Raw genomic sequence first — 18,858 nt, 5'->3', positions numbered from 1 at the left:
CAAATAATTAAACGTTTAGTGTATTTAAACACAGTATAAGTTTTTGTAATAACAAATTCATATACCGAGGCAGCAATTCAAAGATTTAGGGGGAAAAAGAAATACATAATCTTAATTTGTTTTGCACTGTGCTACTCTTGTGTTTATGTCCAAAGCTATATAGCTTAAGAATTTCCATTTTAGGGGCGCCTGGGTGGCACAGTTAAGCATCTGACTCTTAGTTTGGCTTAGCCTCAGGGTGGTGAGATGAAGCCCCGAGTCAGGCTCTGCACTCAGCTGGAGTCTGCTTGAGGATTCGCTCTCTCCTACTCCCTCTGCTCCTCCCTACCACTCTCTCTCTCTAAAATAAATAAATCTTTAAAAATGAATTTCTATTATACCAACATATTGTACTCATTGCTTTATCGTGGGTTTATCCCTATTTTATTCAGTGGAAGGGACAGAGTCTGTACAGTTCATGTGTTTACATAAATATCCACATTCTTAATTATTGGAGAGATGAATAAGAAAAAAAGACTTACATCATAAATGACAGAAGACATAGGGCTCAGGGTATAGAAAAAGAGTATCTGTTTTGTGTTCAGAACACAATTCAAAAAATGTATGGCAGGAGGGGCGCCTGGGTGGCTCAGTAGGTTAGGCGTCAGACCCTTGATTTCAGCTCAGGTCATGATCTCAGGGCTGTGAGATGGAGCCCTGCACTCCACGCTGGGTGTAGAACCTGACTGAGATTCTCTCTCTCCCTCTGCCCCTCCCCCCAGCTCCCCTGTACATGCGCGTGTTCTCTCTCTCTCTCACAAAATAAATAAATAAAAATTTTAAAAAACGTATGACAGGAAAGATAACAATTATGGAAGTTAGAGAATGGTGATCCAAATAGAGATAAGTGTTCCTTAAAAAGATGTTAGATAAATACATCAGAGGCAAAAATATGACAGCTATTATACAGACAATGGAAAAAAAAGCATATTCTCTGCCGAGCAAATATTAGGAATTTATCAAGTAATCAATTTTATTGTAACGTGCAAATTTACTTGAAACTTTAACAGAAGTGTTAAAACTTCCAGGAGCAATTTTGCATTTGTCCACTTCTTATATTTTAAATTGATTTTGCTTTATGGTTTTGATACTATAATATTTGTATAATAATTTAGTATCTATGACTCTTTATCTTTAATCACTATAAAATAAACTTCATTGTGTTGACTCCATGTAATCATGGCTTCACTTTCATATGTGTTTGATTGCATCCAAATTGAAAAACAAAACACTAAATATCATGGAAAATATCATTTGAGAATAAGATCATTCTCTACCTTTAAGTTCTTTTTAAATGTAATTGCTAAGAAATGACACACATATGTGAAACATAAATAATAATAAATTCAGCATATAATTTCAAGAGTGTTAAAGCAGAAAAAAAGTTTTAAGCGCTTGGTAATAGCTGCGGTGATTAGAAAATGCAATGTAGGGGCACCTGGGTGGCTCAGTCGTTAAGCGTCTGCCTTTGGCTCAGGTCATGATCCCAGGGTCCTGGGATCGAGCCCCGCATCGGGCTCCCTGCTCAGCGGGGGGTCTGCTTCTCCCTCTCCCACTCCCGCCCTGCTTGTGTTCCTTCTCTCGCTGTGTCTTTCTCTGTCAAATAAATAAATAAAATCTTAAAAAAAAAAAAAAATGCAATGTAAGGAAGGCAAGATTCAAGTGCTGATTTGAAATATAAAAGAATAGAGAGGCATTTTAAGAGGGAAGCACAGTTTAAGAGGGAAGCACAGGTAACACTTACCTGCTGGAAAAAGAAGAATCTTTAAGACAAAGTCCATGCCTATAGGAACCTACAAACTTTTATTGGTAGTGAAAATCTGTTGTTTTACTTTCTGCCTTATCTGATCACAGAGCCTCCGTTTTGGGGGGGGATCCATTCTCTGCTGCTTCCAGATCATATGATTCAGGCTGGTTTGGGATCACTTCACCTCCAGTTCTTGAAATAACCATGACCAAGTTCATTCTATAACATGGGAATCATGGGATTGTTGCTAAAACTATTGAAAAGAAGGAATTCTCCTGTAGGAATTGCTAAGCTGGGAGTATATAAATGCCTGGTGACCAGTGTTCTCCTTGAAGAGGGAGTATAAACAAAACCCACAAGGAAGAAAGCAGAGCCAAAACAGAGATTTTTTTAATCACTTGAAGACCTGGATCCACCTGTGCCTGAAAAGTTACCCTTGATTTTTTTCATCATATGATCTATTAAATTTCCTTGTTTTCCCCTCTGCAAATTTTAAATTGGAATTCTGGGTTTTGCTACTGAAATGTTCTGATTAATTTACTATTATGTTAATCTAAGAAGGCAATGGGTCTGGCTGGAACAAGTTCGTATTAGAGAACAGAAGGAATTAATCTTGGAAAGGCAGGTAACAGAGGTTAAGAAATATCCTTACAGCTAAGGAGAGGCACACCTTTTTGCTCTTATATTTGGTGATCCCCTGAGATTGTAGAGAGTACCAAGTTAAAATTGAGTGGGATTCCCAGGTATAACTACAATTTGAGTGGGATCACCAAGTATAACTATTATTTGTCTCAGGATTAAGGCCATGAAGGTCCTCCAATTGCTGCGTCTTAGTAGATATTAGAGTTAATTCAGAACCGATGCTGCAGGGTTATAAAAGGCAACCTGCTCCTTTTCATCTTTTTATCGTATAAATTCTTTCAGTAAATTTTGGATTTCCCATTGGGCAAAAAAATAAAAATAAAAAATAAATAAATTATCCTTAAAGAGTTTGGGCCCACTGAAAATTTAACAATATTAGAGGATCATTTTAATATCATAATCTAAAATAGTGTGTAAAAATGATTGAAGAAGAAGAAGAAATCAGAACAATGATGCTTAAGCTATTTCCAAAAATGAATCAATAGTACTTGTAGGCTAATTGGAATTGGAGGTGGAGGTGAGGAAAGAGTTAAAAATGATTCCAAACTCCCATAACTGAGACAGTAGTACAGCATTCACAGAATAGGGAGTCCAAAAGGAATACACATTTGAAGAAAAGATAAAGTACCATAGGACAGTGAAATGTCTAGTTGGAAACATCTGTATGGGAGATATAAGTATAACACTGAAGCTTTGTTAAAAGTCACTTATGAAGAATATATTTGAAGTGATATTTGAAGTAAAGATTCTGTTTATACTTCCTGGAGAAAATGAGGAAAGAGATGAGCAATATATTAGGGTGATGGTATAATTTGTTTCCAAAATGGGATACTCTGGAGAGGCAATCACTCACAACCTGTGCCAGGAAAATAAAAGTAAATCAGAGTGTCCCTGGGAAACTGGGATATACAGTGATCTCAACTTCAGTAGAATTAAAGTGAATGAAGACTTCTGTTTCCAGCAAAGACAGAGTAGTGCCATTCCTTCTGGGTCTTTCTCTTACAACTAAAACCCATAGATACAACAGAGCAAACAAACATAGGGAGACTCTGAAGGTGGAAAGAAGACAAACTGCTTAGGGACCTCAGGACTTGAGGAAATGAGCCTCTAAACTTCCTTATTATCTCCATACATCCCTAACAGAGCACTCTAGAAGCCTCCAACCCAAAACAACCAACAGGCACAACGTCTGCACACACACACACACCCCCGCCCCCCAAAAAAAGGCTACAAGAAAAAACTATTCCCCTAGCCCAAGGACCTGGGAAAGGATTACCTGATAGCAGAAAACCTTTGTTTTTGGAAATTCCTGCCCAAATCCAATCAAACCCAGTGGGAAAATCACACTGTTGGTGATGGTGTGACTAGGGAACTTGGTTTTCACTCCATCTTCCTGCCCCACAGAAGAAAGCCTCCAGCCCCGATTCCCCAGCCCAGCATCTAAGCAGGGAGCTAATCTTCCGTCTCCTGCCTGGTTCTTCCATTCTCTTCCTGGGTGGTGTCTACAAACTTAGATGGAACTGAGTACAGAGCCTACCTAATCCCTGCTTGCTGAATGTAGGCAACTCTGACTCCTCAGCAGAAGAAATATTGGAGATCTGAGCATGGAACTGACTTTCTATTCCCCCATCCATCAAAAATAAGTGGTGATTAGATTTTTTCTGCCAGACAGCAGGGTCCAGCAGCATGGTCATTGGGAAACTCTGCTAATGGAAGACAAGAGCGGAAACTGCAGCATCAGATAAACCGTTTTCTTCGAGATGTAGACACATGTAAAAATAAGCAAACAAATGAAAAAGCTAGACGGCATGAAAATAATGAAGGCAGTGTAGATAAGCATGACCACCAATAGCCAGATAGCTGGGCAACGGTGAAATCCAAGATGCGGGCCTGTGGGGGTTCCTCGGAGAAAAGAAAAGTGCCTTTCATCTCAATCCCTGAGAAGGAGAAAAAAACAAAAGGCAAAGGGAGTAGGGGCAGAAGACTATATTTTGGATGGTTTCACTCTCCTAATTAGGCAAAATATCCTGACAATAGATGCCTCATTTTGTGAGGAGTATAGGATAAGAATTATTTTTCTCTGCTCCAGTCTGCTTCCAGTGTTTCTTTGGGGACTCTGTTCTTAATGGTTTGCTGATGGCTGACTCCCTGATTGCTCTCTCTCCAGAGGGGGGAAAAAAATGAGTAAAATTAGGCTCTTGGGAAAACCCTAACGGTGCATCAGAACTGCACTTTAATGTTCCAGTAATTAGGAGTAATTATTTCTGCATAGTTTTGGCCTGAGAACTCTTCCTTTTTGATGGTCAGAAGCAGCAGCCTGAGAAGTCCTGTTCGGTAGTGTAAGTGGCAACGACAACAAAAAATCTGGGTGAAGAACGTATGTTTTACCTGCAGGAGGCAGAGTCACTATGATGGAGGTGTCATATAGGCCCTCCTCACCAGAGAAGCCGTTTAGGTATCCGCCAGGCTCACGGTTTGAGGCTGTTGTTTCAATCCTGGCTATCTGAGACATTGATCAAGTATTTGTATCCATTTCTTCCTTCCTCATAACTACATTTCATTGTGGTACAAAGTCTTTGAAGGGAGACTCATCAATTGGATCAAAACTGTCAGACTGATCTGACAAAAATTCTATCTCCTATTGCTATTCAGGAAAAAGCTTTCCATCTTCACTGTTTTATTCTAAGCAGTGTTAAAGCCAGCTCTCTTCTCTTTTCAGTTTGGATTACCTGATGATAATCTGGTTTCTCTTATTCTCTTATAAAGCTTTCACCTTTCCTCCAGAGGATATTAAAGATTTCCATAATTTTGGTACTCACCTGACCTAGTGATGCTGGAAGCAAAAGAAGATCCAGTTTATATACATATACATGTACCCTTGGCTATTCAAGAACATATATACAGAGAGAGACAGAGTGAACGACTCCTCTTAACTCATTAGTTAACATTCTGCTTCCACCTCATATCAATCTATATGAAAGTTTACATTGTGAAGAGAGGGTAAAATTGGAAGACTTTGGAACATTTTAAAGAGATTTTTTTCTTATTAATTATATGATTTGGGGCTAAGATGTAGTTCTTTGAGTTAAGTTCAGCTGAAGTAGCTCATTGCCATTTTTAATGGGGCTCCTTGACCTCATGAGAACAATAAAACGTCCCAGGCTACTACCAGTCATGTCAGTCTTTCTATTTCTGTATCAGTTGTGCATACATGTGCCAGAAGCCACATGGTAATTTTTCGAACAAGGAAGTTTTAATATAAGGAATTATTAACCTTTTACAAGAAATTAAGAGCAAATAAAGGGAACTCTAGGGCTGAGGGAAGATACCCAAGAAAGGAATAAACTTGGAAATAAAGGAGTGAAGTTCCTCCTTAGGGTGGGACTCAGCCCTATTGAAGAAGGTAAGGTTGCAGCCCACTGGATAACAGAGAATAGTTCTGCATGTCCTAGGCTAGAGCTTGTTCAAAGTCAGCAGGCCAGGGGTAGAAACAGAACCATCTTCCAGAGTAACCACAAAGTTATCCGGGAGCTATATGTTAGGATTGCTGTTGAACTTGCTGAGAAGCCAGTTGGCACACCAGTTGGCATTATCAGAAGCTACTAGGAAGCCGCCACAGAGAACTCACCAAAAGGCCATCACTAGGAGGGCTCCAGGAAGCCAACTGGAGTGCCCTTGGAACTTGCCCTGTAGAAGCTAGCTATGGTAGCCATAGAACTTGCCCAAAAGCTGAGTGCCTCCGACCTTCCTTCCAGGAAGCCAGCTGTAGTGTCCATGAAACTCACAAAACTACCTGCTGAACTCATCAGGGAGATACAGATATCTCCACGGGATGCCTTGCATGCCAGCAAAGCACACCAGACCCAGGGAGAGAAGCCCCTTCCCCTCAGTGTCCCTCCAGAGACTTTTAGTAACAAAGATTAGCATTGTGCCAGCTGGTGAGAAAGAAATGTTCCAGTATCATAAACAGGGCAATGAAGGGTGGATATGGAGCTAAAAGGCAATAAATTTGTAATGGGCACAGTACCCAAATGAACAAACTAGTAATACATTCGCCTTCACTTAAGTTATTAAGATTCTGCTATGTACTGTCTGAAAGAGTATGAGCCTCCTAAAGAATAACAATGTATACATTTCACAGCATTAAAATCATGCTATTTTCTAAAAGAACTTCAAGATTTAGCTTACCTTTGATGTTAAAAGACAAAAATGATATCCCTTCCATAACACAACTCTAAAAACAGTTGTTGTTTTATTCAATTAGGATATTGGAAATCCTAAGGTAAATCTAGTGAAATAATAACATTCCATTTATCTAGCAAGAAATCAACATTTTACTGTGATTTCCTTGAATGTTCCTGTGGGCAAGTAAGTCTATAGCTATTTGCAAGGGTTCAAGCCCCAGCAAGGCTGGAATTGACCTGAATTGTTCTGCTTAAAATACCTGTAAGGTACAATCGCTGACCGAGGCATGAAAGATGTTGATTAATAGTGTTGCTTTGTAACCACGAGTCTGAGGAGTTTCAGGGCCATTCATGCCATCTTGTCAGCTTTGTTTATTGATAAAAGTGAAATTGGCTGGGGCGCCTGGGTGGCTCAGTCGTTAAGCGTCTGCCTTCGGCTCAGGTCATGATCCCAGGGTCCTGGGATCGAGCCCCACATCGGGCTCTCTGCTCGGCGGGAAGCCTGCTTCACCCTCTTCCATTCCCCCCTGCTTGTGTTCCCTCTCTCGCTGTCTCTCTCTGTCAAAATAAATAAATAAAATCTTAAAAAAAAAAAAAAAAGTGAAATTGGTGATTTACAACTCATCTTGGCAGGACCCCTGCAGCCAAGCAGTGGGTGTGGGATGCTTTGTTTTTAGGGCTGGTTATAGAAGAAGAATATGCCTACCTGACCAACAGGCTATGAGAAACCGTGGCTAAGACTCCATTTAGAGCTCCTTGGTTCCAAGATATTCTGTGCCCACGTCTGTGCTTCCTGGTCCAAGAGAGGAAGTGTTTCCAATATGGCCCTTACAGAGGGAAGGCAATTAGAAGTCACATCTGGTTTTTCTGGACCCCTTGCTGCCAGACAGCCTTTGACAAGTATGTATATTCGTCCTTTAATAATGTTGCTCTATTGTATGCTTTTATTGAAACAAAGCATAGATTTATAAGCATTGTCATTTTGGGTCCCGTCTTCTTTAGCAGTCGTTCCCTAACTGCCATTGGTAGTGCAGCAAAGCCTTTTTTAAGGTATAATAATTCCAGGCCTCACAAGGTGAGTGGAAAATGTTCCAAAGGGTGAATAGGTTTTGCCCCAGAGAAAACCACTGGGAAACTATTTTGTAAATACTTTATTTTTTAAGAGCCTCAGAAACTTTCCATTGGCACCGCCCCTCTTCCCTTGCTTGAAATTTCTCTAGATTTGACAGCTATTAACAGGATCCTACATCCCATCATGTTGCCTTTAATATTTCCAAGCCAGTAAGTTTTTGTCATTTTTATAATGAAACTCAAATGATGAAATGTGTTGGCTCTGGGCTGCATTTTTCTTTTTTGTGAAAAGCCAAATATTGAGAATAGTTTGCAACAAATGATACTTACATTTTTCATCTCATTTTTTTGTCTAGTATAGGATAGTACTATCACTTCATCTCCTTATTCAGTGTCTGAGGAGTCCATTGAATTTGCTTGATTTTTGTAAAGGATCATCCCCTCCCAATAAAAGCCATTAATTCCTCCTGCATAGATATGTCTTTCATTTTGCAGAGGTTATTTCTTAAAGCTCTGATTGTGAATGTTTAATGTAAATTGGGATAAAAAGTAAAGTTTTAGACATTTTCCAATATATTGTTACTTTAATAACATTCAAATATAATTTATTCTCCTTTAAAAAGTAGAAATTACAAACTACAGTTTTATTTAGGGCTTAAAACAGTAATTATGTTTAGATTTTATGTGATTAATGTATTGGACATAATTTTTTACTAGTTATTGCAGTCTAGCTAAAGGCATGTCTTAATTTCTAAAATTGCCAAGAATTGGGGCGCCTGGTTGCTCCGTCAGTTAAGTCCGACTCTTGATCTCAGCTCAGGTCTTGAGCTCATGGTTGTGAGTTCAAGCCCTGATAAAAAATAGATAGATGATAGATAGATAGATAGATAGATAGATAGATAGATAGATAGATAGATGGATAGATGATAGATAGATAAAATTGCCAAGTATTAAATGCACAGGTAAGGCAAAACATCAAGCCACTCCACCCCACCTGCCATTTCTGATGTGATAGCGTCGGGAAAGAGTCTAGTTAAGACCTAGCCCTATTTTGATGGATACCATCTGAGGAAGAAGAAGCATAATCGAAGAAAAGAGAAGTGGTCACAGTGCATAGCTTTCTTGTTTAGATTATTTAAGGTCCAACTCACACCTCTGAATTTCCATAATAAAATCAAACCAAGCAACCTAAGATAAGGACCCAAAATCAGCATAGGTCCAAGAGAGACAAATCATCACCTCCATCTCTAGCTACCTCTTTTACCTGTGGGGCCTAAAGCAAGAAATTAGGATGAGGGCAATTGGGGCTAGTTCTACTTTTTTTCCATTCTTACCAGTAAATAGCCCCCCTCGCTCTTTTCAGTTTTTAAAGCTTATTTAGTTTAGTTAAACCATGAGGGTGCAAGCTAGAGAAAATTGAAACAGGCTGCCTATAAATTAAGTGAGCCCAGGAGCCATACCCAGCACATTTCAGACTGTTCCTTTAAATGAAGATATTCCTCTAAAATATTTCTATTTTATTAAATTTTAAAGGAGGATGTCCGCCTGCAGAAGGTGACAGTTTATAAACTGCAAATATATGGCAAAATCATTAGGATAGGTATAATTATAGATAAGTATATGTAGTTGTATAAAAATGTCTTTAAAATAGTTGCAAAAATCTTTCATCTATAACTCCATCTTTGTTAAACAGAAATAGTCACTCAGCAAATCTCTCTTCTCTGTGACTTTCCTGCAATGTAGCAGAAAGACAAAGCTTAATTGATAGGATTGTCAGTCTTTGAGCATAGATATTCTCAGTGGAAGACATTTCTTTGATTACCGTATTCAGCTTGCTATCCTTAGTCACTGGGCATAGATGTAAAAGGAAAGAAGGGATGAGTTAGCAAACCGAAAAATTAGCCCAGACTTTAGATTGCTCCAATCTAGGTATAAATCCCAGCTCCCAGCTGCACCACGGATGATTGTATGAAATAAGTTATTTGAATTCTCTGAACTTCAGTTTTCTCTCATAAAAAAATGAAAATGGTATTGTGCTTATTTTAAGAACTTAAATGATGCCTAACCTACGGCCTGTAACATCAGACATATTTAAATCATTGTGGATACCATAATTATATTTATTATATGGTTCATCTGAATTTTATGCATGGCTTTTTGTGTTTTTCTCACTAGGCCTCTGTTTGCTCATCTATCAAATGCTCAATTGCTTTAGACCTACGATCATTGACTTGGCATTATCTGTGCTACATGAAGGTAGCACTGGGGTCTCACTTCCCCAGGTTCACAGGAAAGCTCCCTTTAATTCATCTCTTAGAATATCTCTCAATACAAAAGGCTAGTGTGGTCAGTGTGACTGTAGAAAACATGCACATTTGAGAATCAATAAGGAAGAGGTAAATATGCTCAATTATACATCAAACATTACTATTTACGATGGTTAAAAAGGAGCATATGCACATTTTGCACAAAATTTTTTAAAGAAATATGATTGCTTAAAGCAAACAAATTATGTTGGAGTGTATAAGAATTTAAAAGGCAAGTAATCGGGGCGCCTGGGTGGCTCAGTCGTTAAGCATCTGCCTTCGGCTCAGGTCATGATCCCAGGGTCCTGGGATCGAGCCCCACATCGGGCTCCCTGCTCGGCAGGAGGCCTGCTTCTCCCTCTCCCACTCCCCCTGCTTGTGTTCCCTCTCTCGCTGTGTCTCTCTGTCAAATAAATAAAATATTTTTTAAAAAAATAAATAAAAGGCAAGTAATGGATGTATTATAGTTGGAATTTCAAAATTAGTAATATTAATCAATGCATTGGAACCAAATGCCTAAATATTGGGTGAAGGGGAAGATAACAATTAAGTTAGGTCCCTACCATATACCATGCAAAAATAAATACCAGACAGAGCAATGGTTAATTTTCTTTAGAAACTTTTAAAAATAATAATATCGAATATATTTTTTAAGTTTTATAGTGGAAAAGGCCTTTCTTAACATATTACCAAAGTCAGAAAAAATATAGGAAAAGACTAACAAATTTAACTACCATCCCACATGAAGTTTCTCTATGGCAAATATTCTTTTTTTTCAAGTGGATATTTCATCTTTATTTTTTATTTTTATTTAAAAACTAGTTAGTTAACATACAATGCAATATTGGCTTCAGGAGTAGAATTCAGGGATTCATCACTTACATACAATACCTAGTGCTCATCGCAACAAGTGTCCTCTTTAATACCCATCACCCATCTAGCCCATCCCCCACCCACCTCCCTCCATCAACCCTCAGTTTGTTCTCTATTATTAACAGTCTCTTATGGTTTGTTTCCCTCTCTCTCTCTCTGTCTCTCTCTCTTTTTTTTTCTTTCCCCTATGTTCATCTGTTTTGTTTCTTAAATTCCACCCATGAGTGAAATCATGCGGTATTCATCTTTCTCTGACTGACTTATTTAGCTTAGCATAATACACTCTCACTCCATCCAGGTCATTGCAAATGGCAAGATTTCATTTTTTGATGGCTCAGTAATATTCCATTATATACATATACCACATCTTCTTTATCCATTCATCAGCTGATGAACATTTGGGCTCTCTCCATAGTTTGGCTATTGTTGATAATGCTGCTGTAAACATCAGGGTGCATGAACCTCTTCAAATCTGTATTTGTGTATCCTTTGGGTAAATACCTAGTAGTGCAATTGCTGGGTTGTAGGGTAGTTCTATTTTTAACTTTTTGAGGAACCTCCAAACTGTTTTCCAGAGTGGCTGTACCAGTTTGCGTTCCCACCAATAGTGCAAGAAAATTCCCCTTATGGTGAAAGATATTCTAAAGAAAGTTTAAAAAGACAAACCACAAATTTTGAAAATACTTTTCAATGCATTCCAGACAAAGGGTCAATATCATTTTGGATGAAGTTATGATAGCATTTGAAGTCATTGCTACCTTGAATCCAAGAGATATCCCAATCCATTGCCAACCCAAGCCATTCCTATCTTCACACAAGAGGTTTCCAAGGGAGCCTTACATAAGGAACCAAAACAGAACTTAAGTCAAATTACCATTTAATAACAGCTAACATCTGTGCAAGCAACTAATATTCCAAATGCATTAAAAGTTGATTCAGAATACAAGCCTTGGTCTCTAATTCTCGCCTTTCAACACTCCCCCTTCCTATATAAATAAGGAAGAATATTTTCAGGAATGCCTACATAGAGAAAGCAAGGTGACCAGGCCTTAACAGTGTCCTTAACTTGGTTTGTCAGTTCTGCCATATGGAATCCAAGTAGGAATGGCAAGCAATTAGCCATCTTGGCCTTGGTGCCTGAAACTGGAAGCCCTAAAGAGAAAGGGAATATAGCTCTCCATGATTTTATTTTATTTATTTTTTTTTTAATTTTTTTTTTTTAAGATTTTATTTATTTATTTGAGAGAGAGAATGAGAGACAGAGAGCACGAGAGGGACGAGGGTCAGAGGGAGAAGCAGACCCCCCGCTGAGCAGGGAGCCCGATGTGGGACTCGATCCCGGGACTCCAGGATCATGACCTGAGCCGAAGGCAGTCACTTAACCAACTGAGCCACCCAGGCGCCCGGTCTCCATGATTTTAAAGTTACAGTAATCTTACCTATTTTTAATTGTGACCCAACCAATGATACAAGCTTGGATATATTAACAATATATTTCTCCCTTGGAGAAAAGTGAGTGACAAAAAAAGAAAACACTAGTGTGTGAAAGACAAGGAAATTCTTTGTACTGTCAGAAAATACTAAGCAGAGGGGCGCCTGGGTGGCTCAGTTGGTTAAGCGTCTGCCTTCGGCTCAGGTCATGATCTCAGGGTCCTGGGATCGAGCGCTGCATCGGGCTCCCTGCTCAGCCAGGAGCCTGCTTCTCCCTCTCCCACTCCTCCTGCTGGTGCGCTCTCTCTCTCTCAAATAAATAAAATCTTTAAAAAAAAAGAAAATACTAAGCAGAAACCCAAGAATTTATTCTGAGAACATTATAAACACCTTTGTTCTCACTGAATTCTGAAACTACCCCTAATCACAAAGCATAGGAGAGTTATTAAGAAAATGGCCCTAGAATTAGAAACCTGTCTCCAGAATGATCAATTGTGTAACCATGAGTACATATCTTGAGCTCTTCAGCTCGTTCCTTTACCTATTGATTTGAAATAATACTTACCTCTTTGGTTCTGTAGCAAGCATTACGTGAGATAAACTCAGAAAACTCTAATTTATGATACCTTGTACTATGGTATTTATCACTGAGAAGTAATCCAAATTGTAGGGTTAATCCTGTGCCTAACGCATGGTAAAAAAAAAAAAAAGTAACTGTTGTATATTTTAGCCCTCTACCAGTCTTAAGAAAATATCAAATTTCTCAGGAGTATCTTTTAACTACCACAACAATAGCCAAACCAACATGTCCAGCTTTTACGCTAACAAAGAACCTGACTCAATATATGGTGGATTCTCAGTACATTCTTACTTCATCAATGAATTTTATGTTCAAATCTTGTACAAGTGACTGCCAGAGGTGAAATCATTCAGCAAATGTTCTGAAAAAAGTCTCTGACTTCCTGGTGGCTTGTCACTTTTGATTTAATGACTTGTTTCCAAGAAATGAAACATTTTCTTTGGAATTTAGTGCATTGGCCTTTGGTCCAAATCCTTAGAAAACTTTTACAACTATTGAAATGACTGTTGGACAGATTAGACCTCCTCTTCGGTCCCACCGTTCATGCTCAAATCATCCTGGGAGTGCTACAAACTACCCAAAGTCAAAAGCTGATGCTAAAATATCACTGTAGGCTGCTGGAAATAAGCCGGAGTCTTCTTAGAGGAAACTAGATTGACAATTTTCTTTAGACAAGAGAGTTTTCAAATAATTTGCAACTGTACATCCTAAGGGCTCCATAAGAGTTTTTTTTCCTGTCTTCTACTTTCTATATTGAAATTATAATGACTTTTAATTTAACTTGTAGGTGTATTTGCATGAGATAAAATGTAAGTCCCTACAGCTTCAATCTGCCTCACATTATGAAGTCTGCTATTATTGGCTAAGGGCTTTACAGAGAGAACGTATAAAGGGTATAAAACTGGCTTAATCAACTTACCTGTCCACATTTTGCTACCAGGCATGATTAAAGCTACATAAAACCAACATGCAAAGTCACCTTATTATTCTCCTTGGGCTCCTAAGATTTCTAACCCGATATTTGAGATAAAACTGCTTTGATAACATATTTAAATATATTTTCATTCCAAACCTTGATCTCGGTCACAGCTAAACCATGGAGTTGATGAACCCTGGTAGGACAAAGAGAAGAAGTCATTCTCTCTTATAACTCATGTAACACTGCGTTCTTACAAGTAACCAAAAAAAAAAAATCGCAGTTCTTTTACTTAATGTGTGACTGTACATCTTGAGTCAAATGAGAAACACAGTAGTCCCTCACACAGCAATAAGGGCTAAGCTATGTTTTATTACACGGACATAGCTCTATTTTAATTTAGAAGGAATATAAAGATGGCTGCCTCACAAAGATTTCAGAGCTTTTAATATTTCATTCCTTTTTAGTTACTACAGAAACTTAAAATCTGAAAAGTCAAACTGTCAGTGAAGCAACACATTCTTTTCTTATTCTTTCATAGCTGTTTTATATTAAATGCATCTCACGTAGCAAAGCTCTTTCTCTCCCCCAGAGAATCTGGCAGCCACAAGACTTAGCTTTACCAGCGTCTGTGGTTGTCTCTGAGTAACAGTCAAGCACTCTGAGAGAATAACAGAGAAGTCACTGATATTTTCTAGAAAATCACTCCGGCAGCTCATCAAAACTTTGGCATAAAGAAAATTAATTTCTGAGATCCTTAAAGATTTTATTTAAACTCATTTTTGGATACCAAAGGGAAATCATATTTTTAAAATCTCATATAAATGACTTCCATGGTCCATTAAAATCTTTTTGCTTTGTATGATTTTTTTTTTTTTTTTTTGGTAGTAAAACGCATTGGTCATGAACACATTTCCACTCTATAGGGCCCTTAAATTAAATAACAGAAAAAAATGCAGGGGAAAAGGGAACTGACATTTGTCAGGCACTGATGCTTTGTCAAGAAGATCATAATTCACTGTATGTACGTTATCTCTTTTAGTCTTCATCACAGTCTTTAAAAATGTGGTGGCCGTAAGTACAGTGGTTAGAGACACAAGCTTTGGAATCAGCTTTGTTTGGGTTCATATCCATTTACTAGCCAAATGACAGTCAAATTACTTAACCTTTCCAAGTTTCAGTGTCTTCCTCTGTAAATAAGAGTGGAATGTGTCATGATGTTATGTTGAGCATTTAAGTAGGTAATGAAAATAAAAATCCTAGCAGAGGACAATGCACATAGCAAATACTCAATATATGGAAGCAAAATAAAAGATCAGCACTATGGTTCACTTAACAAATTCTAAAAGTGAAGCTCAGAAGTGAAATAATTTGTCCACACCAAAAAGGTAGATATCAATGGGACTCTAGTTTAATTTTTATCTCTCAAGTCCCAAAGTACGTGGTGCTGTTAGAAGATTACTCTAAGAATTAGCTTCCACAATGAAAATCAAAAGAAATGTTGATATGGACTTGAAAGTTTGTGTCCCCCTAAAATTCATATGTTGAAGCTGTAATTCCCCACATGATGGTGTTTGGAGATGGGCCTTTCGGAGGTAATTACAGTTAGATTAGGTCATGAGGGTGGGGACCTCACAATGGGATTAACTGGTTTATAAAACGAGGAAGGACAGAGCGAGGAGATAGCCATCTGTAAGCCAGGAAGCGAGCTCCCTGGCACCCTGATATCGGACATCCAGCCTCCAGAACTGTGAGGAAATAAATTCCTGTTGTTTAAGCCACCCATTCTATGGTATTTTGTGATGGCAGCCTGAGGTGATTAATATAAATGTTTTAATTCTATTTGGGAAGAGAGAAAATATTGTGCGACTCTTTCCTGCCCCTTCAGTGTCCCTTTTTGTTTATGTATGAGATGAATAATGCAGGTATGCACTCTCTTACCCATCCATATCTCATAGGAATAATTGGAATGTTTCCCACAGAGAAGGGTAAGTAGGCAGATGAATGAAGTTGAAATGTCACATAGTAGAATACAAAGAGTCCGTGAGCTGGGTAGTCTCTTCAGATGGGACATGGGCAAGATGGAACTGTGACTGACATTTAGTTCACAGATGCTTCCAGAGGTTAGTGACTTTCCCATGGCCACACAACTGCTACAGAATAAAACTAGGATTTGAAAAGCATAATGTATCTTGCACTCTCAGCTACAGGTTTAAAAATAATAAAAACTATACTCTTCGAGTCTTGTTTTTAATCACAGTAAAAAATATATTTGTTCATATGTCAAAAAATCCAAACAAATCCATTCCAGAAAATCTATGTTTTCATAAGACGTAATCCTAGTGACGTTTTTAAAAATAGGCTATTCTCACCCATACTGTTTTCTTTTTTAAAGATTTTTTTTTATTATTATTCATTTGAGACACACAGGTACAGAGAGAGAAAGAGCATGAGCAGGGGGAGCGGCAGAGGGAGAGGGAGAAGCAGGCTTCTCCTCCCCCTGCTGAGCCAGGAGCCCAACGTGGGGCTCAATCCCAGGACCCTGGGATCACGACCCAAGCCGAAGACAGACACCCAACCATCTGAGCCACCCAGGTGCCCCCCGCCCATACTGTTTTCTTAAACAGTGTCAAATTAGTGATTGTATTATATGAAGCTTTTCTTATTGTTATTTAAAAAGATATATCTCAGATAGCAATGCCAATAATTCCTTTTATCCCAGAACATATAACGTTTCATGGTTTCTTGCTTTTGCACATGGAAGGCCACTTCCTGGCGTATCTTCTGTCCTTCCCTCCTTGTCTGTATGGCAACTCCAAGTTACCTGGTTAGCATTTTAAACCTTAGTTCAAATATAGTTTCCTCCAGTAAAACTTCCCAAGCCAACAGCCCTGAATTATAAATTGTTCCACTCTCTAGGAAATACCTGTTCCTTGTGTATATTTACATTGCAGTGATCATACAGTGGAATAATTTATTAAGATCTCTGTCTTCCCTACTAGACTAGAAACTTGTTGTGCATATAGGTACTGTATCCTAGTCACTTTTTTTGTGTTGTTGCTTTTATTTATTTTTTCCAGGTTTGTGTTTATAAGGCATGACCAGGTGAATGAAGTAATGGCTGGCAAGAACCATCGCACTCTCAGCCAGTTGAACTTCTGCTCATTCACTTTTGCATTCATTCCTTCAGTCACTCATCAGTTATTTACTGGGCTCCCATTACATCCCGGGAACTATAACAGGAGCTGGGAGTGGAGTCGCTTTGCTTCTTTGCTCACCTGTACCCTCCTGATTTTATTCCCCATCTGGTCTTGTTTGCAGGCACTTTGAATGTATCACATTTATCACACTACCTAGAACATTACAAGCAACCAATAATTTTACTTAATTGAGTTTACACAGAAACCCAGAAAATAAGCATCCTGTTTAGGATTATTTAAAGACCTAATTCCTTTATAGGAAGTCCAGAAATAAATTTCTACATACATTCTACTCTTTCACAATCATTGCAAAAATAATATCTTAAGGTTTTAAGATTTATACGTCTGGTTATCCAGGCATAACTATCACTTTATAATTGGATTTTTATGCCTACAAGTAGCCATTTATAAATAAAAGTACTACAATAAAAACTTGGATATTTTGAATCTATTTGTATTTACTACTTAAAAATCATGTTAAACCTATGGCTCTGTTCACATTCTCTAAACTTTAGGTAATTCCAAAGTGACTAGTCTAAAGGTAGAGTTTTCCAAATCCAGATTATTTTAAAGAATTACATTTAATAGTTTCCAACTAGGGGTGCCTGGGTGGCTCAGTTGGTTAAGCGACTGCCTTCGGCTCAGGTCGTGATCCCAGAGTCCTGGGATCAAGTCCTGCATCGGGCTCCTGGCTCAGCGGGAGCCTGCTTCTCTCTCTGACCCTCTCCCCTCTCATGCTGTTTCTCTCTCGCTTGCTCTCTAATAAATAAATAAAATCTTTTAAAAAATAGTTTCCAAAAAAAAAAAAAAAAAATAGTTTCCAACTAATAACCATTCTGCCAAGGTAGGAATTGTTACGCAATGTAATTCTCTTTCCCTCCTTCTTAGTATTTTTGGTTTATAAATTATATTGGAAAGCACTTTTGACAAAGATCACCAACTATACATGGAAATTACCGTGGCCTTTAAACTTAACCGCAACCCTCAGCTTGTGCTCCCCAGGCAAATAACAAAAGGCAGCAGAATCATCCACAAAGCTAATATGAAGTGCTCCCAAGCCCATCTGACATTCCAGTATAATCACTGCTTAGAAAACCAAAAATATATCTGTGCAAAATTATAGAATATTTGTAACTAGCAGGACTTTCTTTCAAGACGTTCATTTTATAGGGACTTCTGATTCCTTAAAAACATACCTCCGCCTTTATTCTCCTCTCAAGGCATTGTTATATCAGACGTCTGCTTAAAAAGATCCTTGGCACTATTTGGAAGGTTTTTCACTTTACCTGAATTGCATTTCACTGACCTCCCAGTGGTTCCACTATTTCACACAGCCGGATCTGCCCTCTATGTCCCCTTAGAGTGTGGAAACGGAAAAACATAAAGGCCGTTCAGGTACAGGAGCCTCACTGTGAAAAGTCTGGTTGTTCTCAACAGTATTCATCAAGACAAATTGGTTTTCTGGCAGGCTGTTCTTGAAAGTAGACATTAGTACAGTTGCTTGTGTGTTTGGGTAATTTTTCATTTATTCTCTTCTGTTTTTACTCTTCCTTGATTGGCAAGTTCTGTTTATTTATTGAGTACACATGGTTTTAGAAGTGGAAGAGTCATTTCTTAGCTACCCCCGGTCTATAAACTATTTAGTTGTAACTTCACTTCCCTAATGTTGCTGATTATGTTTTTGACTCATTAGTACAGTTGCTATTGATGGCATATTTCAGGAAACTCCTTGGCTCATGTGTCTGTCTAATGTTAAGAAATCTAGTGGTAGCTAATGTATGGGGATTAACATAACAATAAAAAAATTAAAAAAAAAAAAGAAATCTAGTGGCAGCTGAGACTGGGCAACTTTAGAGTTGACTCCATTTT

This window comes from Halichoerus grypus, chromosome 14, assembly GCF_964656455.1.
Source record: "Halichoerus grypus chromosome 14, mHalGry1.hap1.1, whole genome shotgun sequence".
In the NCBI taxonomy this organism is placed as follows: domain Eukaryota; kingdom Metazoa; phylum Chordata; class Mammalia; order Carnivora; family Phocidae; genus Halichoerus; species Halichoerus grypus.
Note: the sequence above shows the minus strand (reverse complement) of the source record.